At 47.1% G+C, this 16,820-nt stretch overlaps 1 long non-coding RNA gene across 2 annotated transcripts in view; it reads left to right on the top strand.

Moving 5' to 3' along the window:
* Window positions 1-16,820, top strand: part of LOC118523706 (uncharacterized) — a 43,486-nt gene that overhangs the window by 7,696 nt on the left and 18,970 nt on the right. The window contains exons 3-4 of one of the 2 annotated variants that reach the window (XR_004911240.2): window positions 3,327-3,438; window positions 3,955-8,314. This is a non-coding gene — a long non-coding RNA (uncharacterized LOC118523706). Of the gene's footprint in view, window positions 1-3,326; window positions 3,439-3,954; window positions 8,315-16,820 lie in introns of those variants that run through there. The other variant, XR_004911241.2, reaches the window with a different exon arrangement.

The raw sequence follows: 16,820 nt of genomic DNA, 5'->3' as shown, positions 1-16,820 counted from the left end.
TCTGAGAACTGAACCCAGTCTGTCCAGAGAACTCTCATAAACTGCTCCACACCTACTCCGTTGATCTTACTAGACCTCATTTTTCTCATTTAAAAAAAATCGTGGTAAAATATACAGAACATAAAATTTACCATTCTAACCATTTGTAAGTGTGCAGTTCAGTGGCATTAAGTGCATCCACGCTGTTGGGCAACCATCACCACTGTCCATCTCTGGAACTTTTTTATCTTCCCCAAAGGAAACGCCTTACCCATTGAACCCCCAGCCCGTGGTGACCATCTTTTTACTTTCAGTCTCTATGAATTTGACTGCTCTAGGGACCTCATAGAAACTTTCCTCATCTTTAAAACTATGCTAATAAAAGTCAAGGTTGCATTCTATCCTGTGTCCCCGGTTTTGTTTTGTTTCATTTAAAGATTTTACTTATTTATTTGAGAGAGAGAGAGAGAGAGAGCACAAGCAGGGGGAGGGGCGAGGGAGAGGAGAAGTGGGGCTCGACCCCAGAACCCTGAGATCATGACCTGAGCCAAAGGCAGACGCTTAACCGACTGAGCCACCCAGGCGTCCCCTGTGTACCTGGTTTTGTGAGGTGGCTGGCTGGTAGAGCCTCTGCTTATAGAAGGTTCCGGGGCAATATTTTTCTATCTTGGGTTGTTCTTTTTACTGGTTCCCAGAGGCCTGGCCTTGTGGTGGAGAGTCCCTTCTTTCTTATACCCCTAGAGTAGTAACTGTTAGGGAGTTTTGGTGGCAAGCATAAATACATCTAAGCCAACCTCAGCCAACAGTGGAGAGTTTATGAAAGGCTGCAGAGGTGGCTCACAAGCCAGGAGCAGAAAGGCAGTCAGATGCTGACAAAGCTCTGCACTCAGCAAGGCGGCTGCCGCCAGGATGGCCTGTGTCACTCATTCCTGCTTTAGTCCTCTTTCTCTGCCCAGACAGGCATGTCTCCACACGGCAGATTATGCCACCGCACGATGCCAGGATATACGTGGGACCATTTCAATGACCCTCAGGCAGACTTGACTGTCTCCTGGTCCTGATTCTAAGTGTGTAGACAAGAGAAGCAGATGAGCCCAGTCTGGGTGAGATGTTCATCTTGGGTCCAACTGGCTGTGGTCAGGTGATTGGGTCATAGAGCACATAGCAGGCTGGCAGGGCTCACTTCTGTGAGCAGGGGGTGGGGCAGCGCTCACTTCTATGAGCAGGGGGTGGGGCAGAGGAAGAAGGTGTGTGATTCCTGGCGGAGACACACAGGCAAATTCGTGCATCCATTAATAATTCTGTTGAATGGGGGCGCCTGGGTGGCTCAGTCGTTAAGCATCTGCCTTCTGCTCGGGTCGTGATCCTGGGGTCCTGGGATCGAGCCCCTCATCGGGCTCCCTGCTCAGCGGGAAGCCTACTTCTCCCTCTCCCACTTCCCCTGCTTGTGTTCCCTCTCTTGCTGTCTCTCTCTCTGTCAAATAAATAAATAAAAACCTTTAAAAAAATTTAAAAAAAAATGCTGTTGAATGGAGATACACATTCATGGACATGGAAAGGAAGTCCAGATATTTTTGGATGAAAAAACAGGTTACAGAACAGCATGTTTATCACATTTTTCTTTTTCTTTCTTTTTTTTTTTTTAAGATTTTATTTGTTCATTTTAGAGCTAAAGAGAAAGAGAGCAAGCATGAACAGGGTGGGGGGAGGGGCAGAGGGAGAGGAAGAAGCAGACTCTCCGTTGAGCAGGCCGGGCTCCATCCCAGGATCCTGAGATGATGACCTGAGCTTAACCGGCTGAGCCATCCAGGCGTCCCATCACATTTTTCAAAGTAAATATGCATACGTAATGTAATTGAATCTCTATACATACACACTACATGTTAACTGAAATTATGGGTAGTAGAGTTAGAGGTAATTTTTTTTTCCTTTTTGTGATACCTGCATCTTTCTGATTTTTTTCTAAAGAATGAGTTTCAGTTGAGTAATGATAAAACAACTCTTACAGGGCTGCAGTGTGCGCTAAGACATTTATTCGCTTATTCAATAAGTATTAAGCATCTAGTACGTGATGGTGTTTGTGAAAGCCACACAATGTCTGGCCAGTGGTAGAGGCTCAATCATTGGCGGCGGCCAAGGCTCTTCCTTCGGGGGGCACAGAGGGCGCTGGGTGCTCAGTCACAGGTGCTTCTGCTCTAACAGTCTGCATACATTCCGAAAATCTAGGAAATCGAAACACTGGGGCGTTTCAGCTATGGATTGCCGTGGAATGGAACAACCACTCCAAACTTAATTGCTTTGAACAGCAGTGATGTATTATTTCTCACGATTTTGTGGATTCGGCACTTCTGCTCCCCATGGCGAAGCTGAATTTACTCATGCAGTGGCATTCAGCCGGATGTTTGGCGGGGGCCATCCTCTGCACACGGTGTCACATTCTCCTGTCTCTAGCAACAGAGCCCGGGCTTCCTTACAGCATTGTGGCTGAAGCCAATAAGGAGGGTTCCAAGAGGACAAACCCAATGTGGAAAAACGTATCAAGCCTGCTGGTATCAATGCAAATCATGCCGAATATAACTTGCTTTATCTAGAAGTGGCCCTAATAAAATCAGCAGACACAAAGCCAGTGCGAGGCAATGTGTCTCTGTCCGCTGACTCAGGCTTTAAGAAGGAACACAGTGTTGACAGCTGAGCTCCTGACAGTGGAGATGAGATCACTGTGTCCTCACTGCGCAGTCGATTGGGACAAGGGCTCTGCTTTCCGGCCCAGTGTCTGCGGGTCTTCCGGTAGTCATAGGGCGCATGGCTTCACCTGCCACACCTGCCACACCCATCTTGGGTCTGCCCTTTCCCCTCTGACCCACTCTGGAGGGCCCAATGATTAGGTCTGGACCTGGCCAGCTCTGACTAATGAGAGCTGTAAGGAGAAGCCTGTAAAGTGGGACCCCGCGTCCTTGACCTTGAACAGCCAAAGCCATCCCTCATGGCCTCCAGACTTGTGAACTGGGGGACACCTTCCTGTGTGGTAGCAGGGGTTGCGGACTAGAGCCAGCCTGCTTCTATCTAGTTGTGGAGCAGGAATGGAGGCGTTCTGAGCCTCAGTTTCTTCATCTAGAATGTGGGGATAATAGAACTTTAAAGATTATGTACTTTCTCTGTGCCTGATACCTGTAACTCTCATGGGATCCTCAAAGGTTGGGAGTATCCGCCCACTTTACAGACGAGGCAAAGTGAGGCCCAGAGGAGGGAAATAACTTGCCCGAGATCATGCAGCTAATAAGTAGCAGAACTGGAAACATGAGCTCAGGCCAGCCTGGAACCAAAGCCCAAGTAATCTCCTTTTACAGGCTCTGTAAAGAATAGGTGAGAAAGGGACATGCGCAAGAGCTCTGCCACATCGTGAAGAACATGTGCGATCACAGTGCGATTTTAAAGCCCTGCTGTCACCCAGCTGGACAGGTAGGGCATTCTCGGTGGGTGGGTTGGCTGGGCTGGGGACCCCCCTTGGAGAGAGCCAAGTTTACCACTGGATATACATTACCACTTTTTTTGTCCAAAACGGTGCCTGACTTCCCAGCTATGATTCTACTTTGGTCTGCTCTCCCCTCGGAAGGAGGCAGGGCCCTTCACTTAGTAATTACTGCCATTTATGAATAGAGGTTTGCCCTGGGCTAGGTGCCCTTTATAGGTACCCAGTGCCTTTCTGCAGTTCATTCGCACAGTGATTGTGTGCAGAGGTCCTCTTGGGATCCCATTTGCTGGATGGGGTGCGGGGGCACAGGGAAGGTGGGTAACCTGCCAGAGCGGCAGGGTTGGGTTACAGGCTGACTGGGGATGCCGCCCTCCTAACAAGGCCCAGGAGTGAGGTGCTCAGGGCTGGCCCGCCAGCATTTACAAGCCTCTCGTCCTGTGATCACCAGAGCCTCTTCTCAGCCCTGGAGGACAACCAGAGCGAAGCCTTTGTTTGCCTTACAGATGGAGAAACTGAGGCCCAGGGAGAGGAGGAGGCTTGCTTCCTCCATTGTCCCAGACTGCTCGGTCCACATGCCAGATGGGGAAGTAAGGGAGAAAAGCTTGCCAGCGATGTCGGACTTCAGCCTCCCAGCTGAAGTGGCCTCAGCAAGGGCTGGGCGTTCCTTCCATGGAACTCGGAACTCGAGGTGGGGCAGGATGAGTAGGAGTGAGCTTAGAGGGCAGGCCAGGCCAGGAAGAGGTGAGGGCAGGTCTCTGGGGGGTCCTGGGATGAGGAAGGGAGCCTGGAATGGGGCTTGGCTTACGATTACTTACCAAAAGGTTTAAACAGGGGCCATGTAAGTGTGGAGTTTGGGAATCAGGGGCTCCTGGGTGCAAAGAATGTCCGTGCTGCTTATGAGAATGGTGAGTTTGGGCAAATATGTCCCTGAGCCTCCGGGGTAAAAGGGCTGAAGTGTGGTGGGTTAGACCGTGGTATCTGGAGCGCTGCCTGGGTGAGATCCCGGCTCTACCACATCCAGTGTGGCCCAGGGCAAGGGTGTTTGCCTCTCTGGGCTTCAGTTTCCTCATCTGTATGATGGGCCTGGTAATCACAGTACTCACCTCCCCTGGCTCTTATGAGGATTTAAGAGCCTAGCAGCATATGCAGGGGGCTTCAAGCAGGCTTTTCGCCTAATCGGTCTTTGCTACCGCCACCATCATTGTCATCATTTACCTCAAAGGATGTTTGGAAGGATTTAGCAGGGCTGCCGGTGCAAACGGTCTGGGTCTGGCCGATTGGCACAGGCATTATCAGGTAAACACTGAGCAGGGTGACAGGTGCTATGGTCTAGGTGGTGGGAGGTGCTGTGAAATTCACAGGAAGGAGATAAAAGTTTTGCCTGCCTGGGTAGAAGAGGGTGTGAAAGTCTTCCTGGGGAAGGAAGTGGCATTTTCTGGGCTTCAAAGGATGTAGGGAAGTTCCCCAGGTAGAGGAGGGGGCAGGTAGAGAGATGAGTTTGAGTGGAGGCTCGGGACGTGAGAGAGCCTGAGCATGTCTGGGGACCATGGAGCAGTTTTGTTGCGCTACATGTTTGGGGTGAGGGGCAAGGAATGAGGCTGCACGGGGCCATGGGGTCCCGATGGCAAAGGGCTCAGAATGCCTTGCTTGGGGGTTTAAACTTGATCCAGTAGGTGGGGGAGTTCCTATGCCTGTCGACATGGCAGAATCACTCAGGATACTTTAAAAAACACAGACTTTGTGGTCCCATCCAGCAATATTCTGAGCAGTAGGTCTCAGGTGGGACCCAGGAATCACGATGGTTCGAGCTCCCCAGGAAATTCTGATGCCCAGCCAGGTATGGGAACCCCTGCTATGGTATCTCTAAGCAGGGATAGGCCTCATTGAGATACCAATCCCAGACCTCTAAGATTGGAACAGAGAACTTGAGAAGGTGGGGAGGTAGCATAAGAGACCACTGATTCAGACCCCCAGCCTCTTACCCCTCTCCAAGAGAGTCCCACCCTCTCATGGCCACATTTGCCACTAGGGATGGACCACGGAGATGCTACTCCCCTGCAGCCCTCTGGCCCCAGCAAGACAACCTTCCTTCCCTCCATCCCTCCATCCATCCATCCATCCATCCATCAGACACAGTTTTTGATCTCCCTCACCATGTGCCAGGCATGGTATTGGGTCCTGAAGGTACAGTGGTGAAGACAGCAGATACTCCACACCCCCCTACAAAACTTTCCGTGAGCCCTGCTTCCCTTAGCTGGCTGAGCGTGGAGTGCTTTGTCATCAGGAATGTGGCTAAGTACAAGAGAACTAGGACAGGAAACCCACCTGGGGTGGGGGGGTGGGGGGGTGGGCGGGGAGGGGGGCGGAGCTCAGACAGAGACAACAGCAGGGCCCAGTGGCCCAGCCTCCAGACCCCATGGCTTCCTGGTTCCCCCTGTCCCACAGGCCCAACCTCTTCTCCTGTATGGCTCAGGCCTTGCCTGCTCAGCTCTCATGCCCTCCCCACGGTGCCCCTGCCAGGAGGGTCCTGGTGCCCAGGGGAGGGGTGCGCTGTGCAATCCCCTCCTCACCCCCCAGCCCACGAAGAAGCCAACAGCCTTGGGTAAAGCCTGAGCAACTCTTCTCAAGGGCAGGGTCAAGGAGCATTTCCTCACAGGGGTAGCAGAAATAACAAACACGAGGAAATGACAGGGATTCTGGGGGATTTCAGAGCACGCAGCCTGGGTACAGGATGGACCCATGCAGAGAGATGGGGTTAGAACCTTGTTGCAGCAACTTCCTCCCCTCCCCCTTGGAGCCATCTCTTCCTCGTGTCTTCATGCTTTTATTCTGTTCTTTTGGTTCATCACGATCCTTTGCCTGCTCCAACCCCACCCACGCCATCACCACTGTGGGTGCTGCCATGTCACTGTCCCACTCACTCACTCTGCCATTCATTCATTTCTTCCCTCATTCATTCAACATGCACGTAGTACCATGTGCCGGCTACTGAGGATGATGCCATAGGCAAAATATGGCCTCATGAGGAACTCCCAGCTGGGTGGGTAAACAAACACAATGGAACAACTCTAATACAATCTAACTATTGCCACTATGAAGGGTTTTTTGTGTTTTTTTTTTTTTTAAAGTAATCTCTACCCCCAATGTGGGGCTTGAACTCACAACCCTGAGATCAAGAGTCGCATGCTCTTACCGACTGAGCCAGCTAGGCACCCTGCCACTGTGAAGTTTCGCACAGGGTGCCAAAAGCCGAGGGAGGAACCAAGGGAAGGCTGATTCTTGATGGACTAAGAACTTAAAAACAGTGTACCAAGCAGTGGGAACAGCAAGTATAAAGGCAGTGAAAGATGGTTTGCAATGGCTAGAGCCCAGGGAAGGTTCAAGGGACAGAGGGAGTGGAGGCTGGGAAGGTCAGAGGCTCAGTGCATGGAGGGCCTTGAATGCTAGGCTAAGGAACTAGAACTTTCCACTATAGGCAATGGGGAGCAGAGGAGGGACCTGGTCAGATTTGCATCTTGGGATGACGATGTGAGGAAGCCGGTTTGAGGGAATGGGCTAGAGAAGGAGAGGCCAGGTAGAGCAGCCAGAAGAGGACCAGATATATAGTCCAGGTGGGAGAAGTCAAGACCTAACAAGGGCGGGGACAGGTGGGTGGTTCTGGGCAAAAGAACCAGAACTGAGGTGAGCGTGGGACAGACAGGCTGCAGAGCCGCCCCACTCGAGGCAGCTGGGTGTGTCCAGGGCTTGAGGTCAAAGATGGGCTGAGGCAGACAGGAGCTCCGGGAACTCCTGGGCTTTGGGCTTCAGTAGGCTCAAGGTCAGCAGATGCAACTGGGTCTGTGTCTAGAGACTTGGGAGGTCCGGAACAGGACCCCAGCATGCATGTAGGAATCAGGGCAGGGTCCAGCCCTGGGAAAGAGTTCCCATGAGCCAGGCAGGGTGTCACACGGGGCCCTAATTCTGAAGAGAGAGGCTACAAGGCAAAGAGCAGAGGACTCCTGGCTCTAGAAACTTTCTGTCATAAACCACCTCCCTTCTATGGCTACCTGTAAAGATGGGCTATTTTCTTGCTCATGTTTGGCCCCCCTTCAGATGAGGCTCCCCTCAGACTCCTCATCTTGACTCTAATTACGACCTGCCCCTGATCTGGGGACCTGAAGTCTGCAGTGGGTTTGTCCTGCCCATGGCTCCGAGGTCCTGTGAGGATGAACTCTGGAATGACTTCACCTGCAAAGTCAAACTTGGAATGGCACATTTACTGCCAGGAAGTTTCTAGTAAAGATATATATATATATATACTTACATTACAATCCAGCAATCCTACTGGTAGTATTTACCCAAGACATACGAAAGCATATGCCCACCCAAAGACTTGTAAGTAAAAGCCCATAACAACTCTATGTAATAGCCAAAAACTGGCAACAATTCACTTGTTCACCAACTAATTGTTATATATCCATACAATGGGGTACCACTCAGCAATAAAAAAGCATGAGCTAGCTATTAGTACACGCAACAACATGGGCAAATCTCAAAACAAGTTGAGTGCAAGAAGCCAGAAAAAAGAGAGTACATAATGTCTATGATTCCATTTACATGAAATTCTAGGAAATGCAAGCTAATCTATGTTGACAGAAAGCAGACCCATGGTTATCGGGGATGGAGGGGGGTGGAGGGATGGGAGGGAGGATTACCAAGGGGGATAAGGACCTTTTGGGGGTGATAGATAGGGGCATTATCTTGGTGGTGGTGATGGTTTCAAGTGTGGCTACATCTGTCAAAACTTGTCAGATTGTATAATTTAAACATGTGCTGTTTATTGCATGTCAATTATACCTCAATAAAGCTGTTTTACAAATCTGATGCCAGTTATGGGCAGTCACAGGCAGTCTGGTTTTTATAAGGCATCCCTCCCCCTGTCCTCCCCCTAACTGCCAGGGCATATCAAAGCTTGCAGAGGTTAAACCACTTCTCCCGGGAAAGGTTGTCTGATGGCACCCCAGCCCCAGCATTTATCCCTTACCTAATCCAAACTCTGTTCTGATATGTTCTTATGATTATGCAAACATTGTGATATTTGTGGAAAACAAAACTGAAACATTTAAACTGCTTTCCATGAATCCCTGTATGTCATTAAATATCCTAGTCCATCTAGTGATATTTATTTTTCCGTATTTTTAACCATACGAAGACAGTATTTTCACTACCATAATTCAATAACGTACATAAAAATTTGTTCCCTCTTCCCCAACCCTACATATTTACAAGGTCTTATACTCTTCTGCGTTAAAGAACACCGTGAAGAACAGCTTTTAGGTAGGTGATTTTTTTTGTTTTCAAGAAAGTCCTGAAAAGTGGAACGCAGGGCACAAAGTGTTACGCTTTTTCCTCCTTATCCTGATTTAAAAAAACACAACTCAACCTTTTTACTGCTCCGTCTATGCTGGAGACTTTTGGGAGCGCTAATCCAGACCCTGACATCCTTGTGACAGTGGTCATTTTTGACCACCAAACACCCACTCTCCCTACCTCTGCAGGAAGTAGCTCACTCCCCAGCACCAAGAGTAGGTTCTGATTGGTTTTAGCCAGTCCATATAGTCACAGCCAATGTCCGAGCTGGGCCCCAAAACAAATCAGAGCCAGTGAAAAGCAAGGAGACTTCTTCTGGCATTCCTGAGAAGGAGAAGTGGCCTCTCTTCTCCGCGGGTGTTACTGGGGAGACTCCCCTTTATGGGACAGCACAGGGAGGCACAAGGAGGCTTTTAGCGGAATGGTGGTGGGTGGTGGGAAGCTTTCGAATGACACTGTAGAAGTCAGGACAGAGAGAGAGAGAGAGCAACCCCTTCTCTATCCTTCCTGATGTTGTTTGGGCCACCTGAAGCCAACTAACAGCTTCCTTCCGTTTCAATCGGTTTTCATTCATTCATTTATTTGAACACTATATACTCAGCACTCCCTATGTGTTAGACACACTTGTAGGAGCCGTATGAATTAGGCTTTCCATGACCATAATCCTAAATTTAATCTTAACCTAATCCTTAGTTATAAACTACGATTCTGATCCTTTTCTGGTGAAGAGATTTCAGTGGCAAGAAACCAAGGACGAAGGGGCATTAGTATGAGAATATGTATGGTGCACTAAGTGAAATCCCAGCGCTGTTCTTACGAAGACCCTACAGCCCTGAGCCTTGGGAGGTCCAGATACAGGTAAGCCCCTAAAGATGAGGGAGGCAGTCCCTGTCTAATCAGTGGGACTTCATGTCAGAGTCTAAATGTTGACAATCTCGACTAACAAAGAGATCCTGAAATGATTTGTTCTCTGGAAAAACTGCAATTCCTTTATAGATCTTTAATTTTTTTATTTTTTATTTTTTTTATAGATCTTTAATAACAATCTGCACTGGACAAATCCTATAACTCATATATATTACACTGGACAGAAACAGTAAACTCTTTCAAATGTATGGTATTAGAACTTCTTTCAAATTAAAAAATTTTGCTAATAAAAGTGCTAAGTGCCTTTCCCCCTCCTGGTTAAACTTCCCAAAGTCTCATTTTTCCTACCCCGGTGCTATGAGGCACCCCCTTCCACTGCGGACCACAAGGCCGATCTTGGAGGTGGCCTTATGTATAAAAAGAAGTTGATATTTAAAAAAAAATAGATTTTATTTAAGCACCATTTACACACAATAAAATTCTCCAGTTTCAAGTGTAAAATACAAATCTTGACAAATGTACACAGTTGTGTAACCCCCATATATATAGGAATACATATATCTATACCTTGATACATGGAGATATAGAGCATTTCTATCACCCCAAAGTTCCCTGTGCCCCTTTGAAGTCAGTCCTCTCCCGCAACTCCTAGCCTCTGGCAACTACTGATCTGCTGTCACTATAATTTTGAATTTCCTGGAGTTTCTTATAAACGGAATAATATAATATGCATTGTTTTGTGTCTGGCTTCTTTCACCCAGCATAATGATTTTGAAATTCATCCATATTCTTAGGTTTATATCACAGTTGTCGTGGTGTGTTTCTCTTTATTGATGAGTAAATTCTATTATGTGGATACACTACAGATTGTTAGCCCATTTACCAGTTAATTGGCATTTGGATTCTTTTCAGCTTTTGGCTTTTGTGAATAAAGTTGCTATGAACATTCATTTATTAAGTCTCAGTGAGTATCTCTTGGGTAGATACCTAAGGATGGGATGGCGTGGGTGTAATGTAAGTGTATATTTATCTTTACAAGAATTGCCGAACTGTTTTCCAAAGTTGTACCATTTCACATTCCCACCAACTGTGTAGGGGAGCTCTAGTTGTCCACATCTTTGCCAAACATTTTTTATTTTTACTCATTCTTATGGATGTGTAGTAGCATTTCGTTGTGATTTAAGTTTACGTTTCTCTAATAACTAATGATGTTGAGTAACTTTTTGTGTGCTTGTTGGCCATTTGTGTATCTTCTTCGGTGAAGTGTCTGATCAAATCTTTTGTCCGTTAAAATAATTGGTTGCCTTCCTACTTTGAGTTGTCAGAACTCTATAAATTCTGGCTAAAAGTCCTTTATCTGATACATGTCTTGCAAATGCTTTCACCCATCTGTACCTTGCCTTTTGCTTTTTTAATGATGTCTTTTATTATTATTATTATTATTTTTTTAAGTAAACTCACGACCCTGAGATCAAGACCTGAGCTGAGAGTGAGGCGCCTGGGTGACTCAGTCGTTTAAGCGTCTGCCTTCAGCTCAGGTCATAATCCTAGGGTCCTGGGATCGAGTCCTGCATCGGGGGTCCCTGCTCACTGGTGAGTCTGCTTCTCTCTCTACCCCTCCCCCTGCTCGTGATCTCTCTCTCTCTCAAATAAATAAATAAAATCTTAAAAACAAAAAAACCAAAAAAATCTGACCTGAGATCAAGAGTTGGACACCTAGGGGAGACTGGGTGGCTCAGTCGGCTGAGTGTCTACCTTGGGCTTGGGTCATGGTCCCGGGGTCCTGGGATTGGGCCCTGCGTCCGGATCCCTGCTCAGCCAGGAGCCTGCTTCTACCTCTACCTCTACCTCTGCTGCTCCCCCTACTTGTGCTCTTTCTCTCAAATACATAAAACCTTAAAAAAAAAAAAAAAGAGTTGGACACCTAACCGACTAAGCCACCCAGGGCCCCTTTAATGATGTCTTTTAAAGAGCAGAAGTTTTTCGTTTTTATAGTCTAATTTATCAGGGCTTTTTTCTTTTGTGGTTTCTGACTTTTGTGTCCTATCTGAGAAATCTTTGCTTAGCTCAGGGTTTCTTAATTCCAGTACTATTGTCATTTGGAGCCAGATAATTCTTTGTAGGGGGAGGCTGTCCTGTGTATTGTAGAATATTTAGCAGCATTCCTGCCCTTTACCCACTAACTCAGAAGCATCACCCCTCCAGTTGTGACAACCAAAAATGTCTCCAGACATTGCCAAATGTTTCCTGGAGAAAACTGCCCCAGGTTAAGAAATACTGGTCTAAACCAAGAAAAAAATAATTTTCTTCTACATTTTCTTCTAGAAGCTGTATAGTATTAACTCTTAAAATTTCTATGACATATTTTGAATTGATTTTTGTATTTGATGTGATGGTTGAGATTCATTTTGTTGCATGTAGATGCTTAATTATTTCAGCCCCATTTGTTGAAAAGGCTATCCTTCCCCCATTGAATTACCTTGCCCCTTTATAAAAAATTGACTGACTACATTATCTGAAGGCCTATTTCTGGACTCTCTGTTTATTCCACTGATTTTCATGTCTATCCTTACATCAATGCTGCAGTCTCTTGACTACAATAGCTTTATATTAAGTCTTGAAATCAGGTAGTATAATCCTCAAACTTTGTTCTTACTTTACAAAACTGTCTTGGTTATCCTAAGACCTTCACATTTTTGTAACTTTGGAATCAGCTTGTCAGTTTTTACAAAAACATCCTGCTGGTGTTTTGATTGAGATTGTACTGAATCTATAGATCAGTCCAAGATTGATATAACATCGGGTCTTCTCATCCACAAACATACTTTTTCTTTGCATTTAAAAATTTTTATCAGCAGTATTTTGTTGTTTTCAGTGTACTAGCTGTGGTGGTTTAAAAAATACATTCAGAAATTATTTGATACACCTCCCTTCCAAAGGTGGAAACTAATTCTCTTCCCCTTGAGTGTGGGCTGGACTTAGTGACTTGACTTGTTCTAATGAGAGAATAAAGCAGAAGTCACAGTGTGGGACACTGGAAATCAGGTTAAAAAAAATAATAATGTGGCTTTCCAGTAGGGCTGTTCTTTCTTAGATCATTCACTCTGGGAGAAGCCAGCTGGTATGTTGTAAGCAGTCCTATGAAGGGTTCCATGTGATGAGCAAGGGAGACCTCCTGCTAACAGTAACAGCAAGCCTTCAGATGATGCAGCTCTGACCAACATCTGGGATGCAACCTGTGAGAGACTCTGAGCCAGGGCCATCCAGCTAAACTGCTCCTGAGTTCCCAATCCATGCAAACTGAAAAAGGAAATGTTTGTTGTTTTAAACCGCTAAGTTTGGGATAATTTGTTATACAGCAATAGATAACTAATACACACATCTTGCATCTATTCTGTAATAGTACTTGATTTTTTTATGCATTTTTATCTTTTATTTTTATTTATTTATTTTTAAGGATTTTATTTTTAAATAACATCTACACCCAACGTGGGGCTCGAACTCACAACCCCAAGAGCAAGAGTCACACACTCCACTGACTGAGCCAGCCGGGTCCCCTTGATGCAATTTTAAAAGATGTTTTTAAAATTTCAGTTTTCAGTTGTTTATTGCTACTATATAAAAATCTGATTGGGGGTGCCTGGGTGGCTCAGTGGGTTAAGCATCTGCCTTCGGCTCAGGTCATGATCCCAGGGTCCTGGAATTGAGCCCCACATTGGGCTCTCTGCTTAGTGGCAAGTCTGCTTCTCCCTCTCCCTCTCCCTGTGTGATCTCTCTGACTCCCACTCTCTCTCAAATAAATAAATAAAATCTTTTTTTTTTTTTTAAGATTTTATTTATTTATTTGATGGAGAAAGAGAGCACGAGCAGGGGGACCGGCAGGCAGAGGGAGAAGCAGGCTCTCCCCTGAGGAGAGAGTACAACACTGGGCTTGATCCCAGGACCCCAGGATCATGACCTGAGCCGAAGGCAGATGCTTAACCAACCGAGCCACCTAGGCACCCCAATAAATAAAATCTTTAAAAAAAGAAAAGAAATCTGATTGAATTTAGAACATTGGCTTTGTATCCTGTGACCTTGCTAAACTCAATTTTAGTAGCTTAGAAGTCTGTAATTTTGATGTGTTCAGAAACTAGCGTCACTGCCCTCAATTCTTGGTTGGTGAGCATGTTCCTCTTTCTTTCTAACTGTACACTTTTAATAAACCAAGTTCTTACTAATTCCAAGCCTGTGGCTTCTCCTTCCAATACTAAGAACCTTTAAGACCACCAGCAGTGGGAGTGCATGGACTTTTACTTTCACATCTCAACACTAACTCAACAACTCAACAACCGTCCAGCTTTGCTTCACTTCATTCTGCCCACTACTAACTCTCTTCCTTTCATTTCTTTTTCCAGCCACTGGCTTGAATAAGTTCAGATCTCTGGACTTCTCCCGACCGTGACTCCTTTGCCTCCATTTTCCTGCCATGTTTTCCAGTGTTTCTGACTTCAAGTTCCCAAGTGTGACAATCTGCTTTGGCCCATCTCATCTTGTCCCTCCATGTCATCGGTTGCCAGGCAGCCTTCTGGTCGCATCCATCTTCTTCCTGCCGGTTGGTTCTGTCTATAGGGTCAAAGTTCCACGATCTACATGTATCCACTTGGGCTGTAAGACTGGGGACAGAGTGATATCCCTTGAAAGGAGTGTGGCGCGGTGGGTCCTGTGATGCAATGGACACCTCTCATACAGACCTCCGACCCTAGGCACCCCCTCCTGGTAAACCCTGAGTCACTCTGTGACCTTAACACTGCTGGTCATCCAATCCATGAGCGAAACCCAAACCTCATTTATAGAATTGAACATTTTTATGCTCAGCACTCATTATCTTCATCCTCCCTCCCAAACCCTCCCACTCCTTTCCTTGCTCATTCACAGTCAGAACTAAAAGGCTCAGGAAAACCTGTGCTCCAATCCACAAATCTGGCAGGTGAGCAAACTGTGGCACGGAGAGCTAAAGTGAACTTGCCCAAGTTCATATAGAGGCGTAATTACAGTATGGGCTTCCTGATTTTCCCAAGTTCTTTTCTCCCCCCATTAACCAGGACTTGACCCCTGCAGGGGTCCCACTGGGGTCTGACGGGGCCAGAAACTGGCAGTACAGTCCAACGGAGAAAGATAGGGCCAAGGAGGAGGTGGCAGTTAGGACTCAGCCTATGCTGTAGGGGCACGTGTCCCACCCCACCCAGGATCAGGCTTTAGGGCTTTAGTGAGTAAGGGCCTGGGGCTCTGGGTCCAGGTTTGGCTAGGAGATGAGACGTTCCAGAGGCAGGGGACTGGCTGAGTTGGAGCTAGAACCAAGAGACCTATGTTGGTTTCCTGCTGCTGCTATAACAAAGTACCACAAACTAGGGAGCTTGAAACCATAGAAATGCATTCATTCATGGTTCTGGAGGCCCGAAATCTGAAAGCAAGGTATCAGCAGGGCTCCACTCCCCTCTGAGACTCTGTTCCTTGCTTCTTCCAGCTTCTGGTGGCTGCAGGGTGTTCCTTGGCTTATGGCCCATCACTCCAATCTCTGCCCCCATCTTCACACCTCCGTCTCATCTGTGTATGTATGTCTTCTCCTCTCTCTGTTCCTCTGCCTCGCTCTCATAAGGACATTCGTGATGACATTTAGGGCTCCCTGGACAATTCAGGAGAAGCGCGTCTTCTCAAGATCCTTAGTTTAGGGGCACACGGGTGGCTCAGTTGGTTAAGCATCGGACTCTTTTTTTTTTTTTTAAGATTTTATTTTAGGCATGCCTGGGTGGCTCAGTCGTTAAGCGTCTGCCTTCGGCTCAGGTCATGATCTCACGGTCCTGGGATCAAGCCCCACATTGGGCTCCCTGCTCGGTGGGAAGCCTGCTTCCCCCTCTCCCACTTCCCCTGCTTGTGTTCCTGCTCTCGCTGTGTCTCTCTCTGTCAAATAAATAAATAAAATCTTAAAAAAAAAAAAAAAAGAGGGGCGCCTGGGTGGCTCAGTTGGTTAAGCAACTGCCTTCAGCTCAGGTCATGATCCTGGAGTCCCTGGATCGAGTCCCGCATCGGGCTCCCTGCTAGGCAGGGAGTCTGCTTCTCCTTCTGACCCTCCCCCCTCTCATGTGCTCTCTCTCATTCTCTCTCTCTCAAATAAATAAATAAAATCTTTAAAAAAAAAAAAAGATTTTATTTTATTGGGATGCCTGGGTGGCTCAGTCGGTTAAGCGTCTGCCTTTAGCTCAGGTCATGATCCCAGGGTCCTGGGATCAAGTCCCACATCGCACTCTCTGCTCAACAAGGAGTCTGCTTCTCTCTCTGCCTACTCTGCCTGCCACTCCCCCTGCTTGTGCTCTCTCTCTCTCTGACAAATGAATAAATAGAATCTTTTAAATTAAAAAAAAAGATTTTATTTTATTTATTTGAGAGAGAGAGGGCACAAGCAAGGGGGAGGAGTAGAGGGAGAAGAAGAAGCAGACTCCCTGCGGAGCAGGGAGCCCTATGTGGGGCTCGATCCCAGGACCCTGAGATCATGACCTGAGCTGAAGGCAGACGCTTAACTGACTGAGCCACCCAGGCGCCCCAAGCATCTGACTCTTGACTTGGGCTCAGGTCATGATCTCAGGGTCGTGAGATCAAGCCCCGCATAGGGCTCCACACTGGGCATGGAGAATGCTTAAGATTCTCTTGCTCTTCCTCTGCCTTCCACGTCTAAAAAAAATAAAAAATAAAGAAATAAAATCCTTAGCTTAATCACATCTTTTGCCATCTAAGGTAACCCTCACAGGCCCCGGGGATTTGACGTGGATATCATTTGGGGTACTGCTTTCAGCTCACCACAGACCACACAATGCTCCTTCCCATGGCCTCTGAACCGGGGCATGCAGCGGCAGGCTAGGGTTCCTTCCTTATTCCTCCTGGGGATAGAGGGGAAACTGGAGAGACCCAAGAGGGAGAACAGTCATGGCCCTCCTACGTATTAGGCACTACATTAGCTTGGGCGGCCACAACAAAATACCACAGACTGGGTAGCTTAAACAACAGAAATTTATTTTCTCACAGTTCTGGAGCCTGGCTGGGAGTCTGAGATCAGGGTGCCAGTATAGTGGGTTTCTGGTGAGAGCTCTCGTCCAGGCTTGTAGACAGCTGCCTTCCC

This window comes from Halichoerus grypus, chromosome 5, assembly GCF_964656455.1.
Source record: "Halichoerus grypus chromosome 5, mHalGry1.hap1.1, whole genome shotgun sequence".
Classification (NCBI taxonomy): domain Eukaryota; kingdom Metazoa; phylum Chordata; class Mammalia; order Carnivora; family Phocidae; genus Halichoerus; species Halichoerus grypus.
This window is presented reverse-complemented; position numbering and strand designations above follow the sequence as displayed.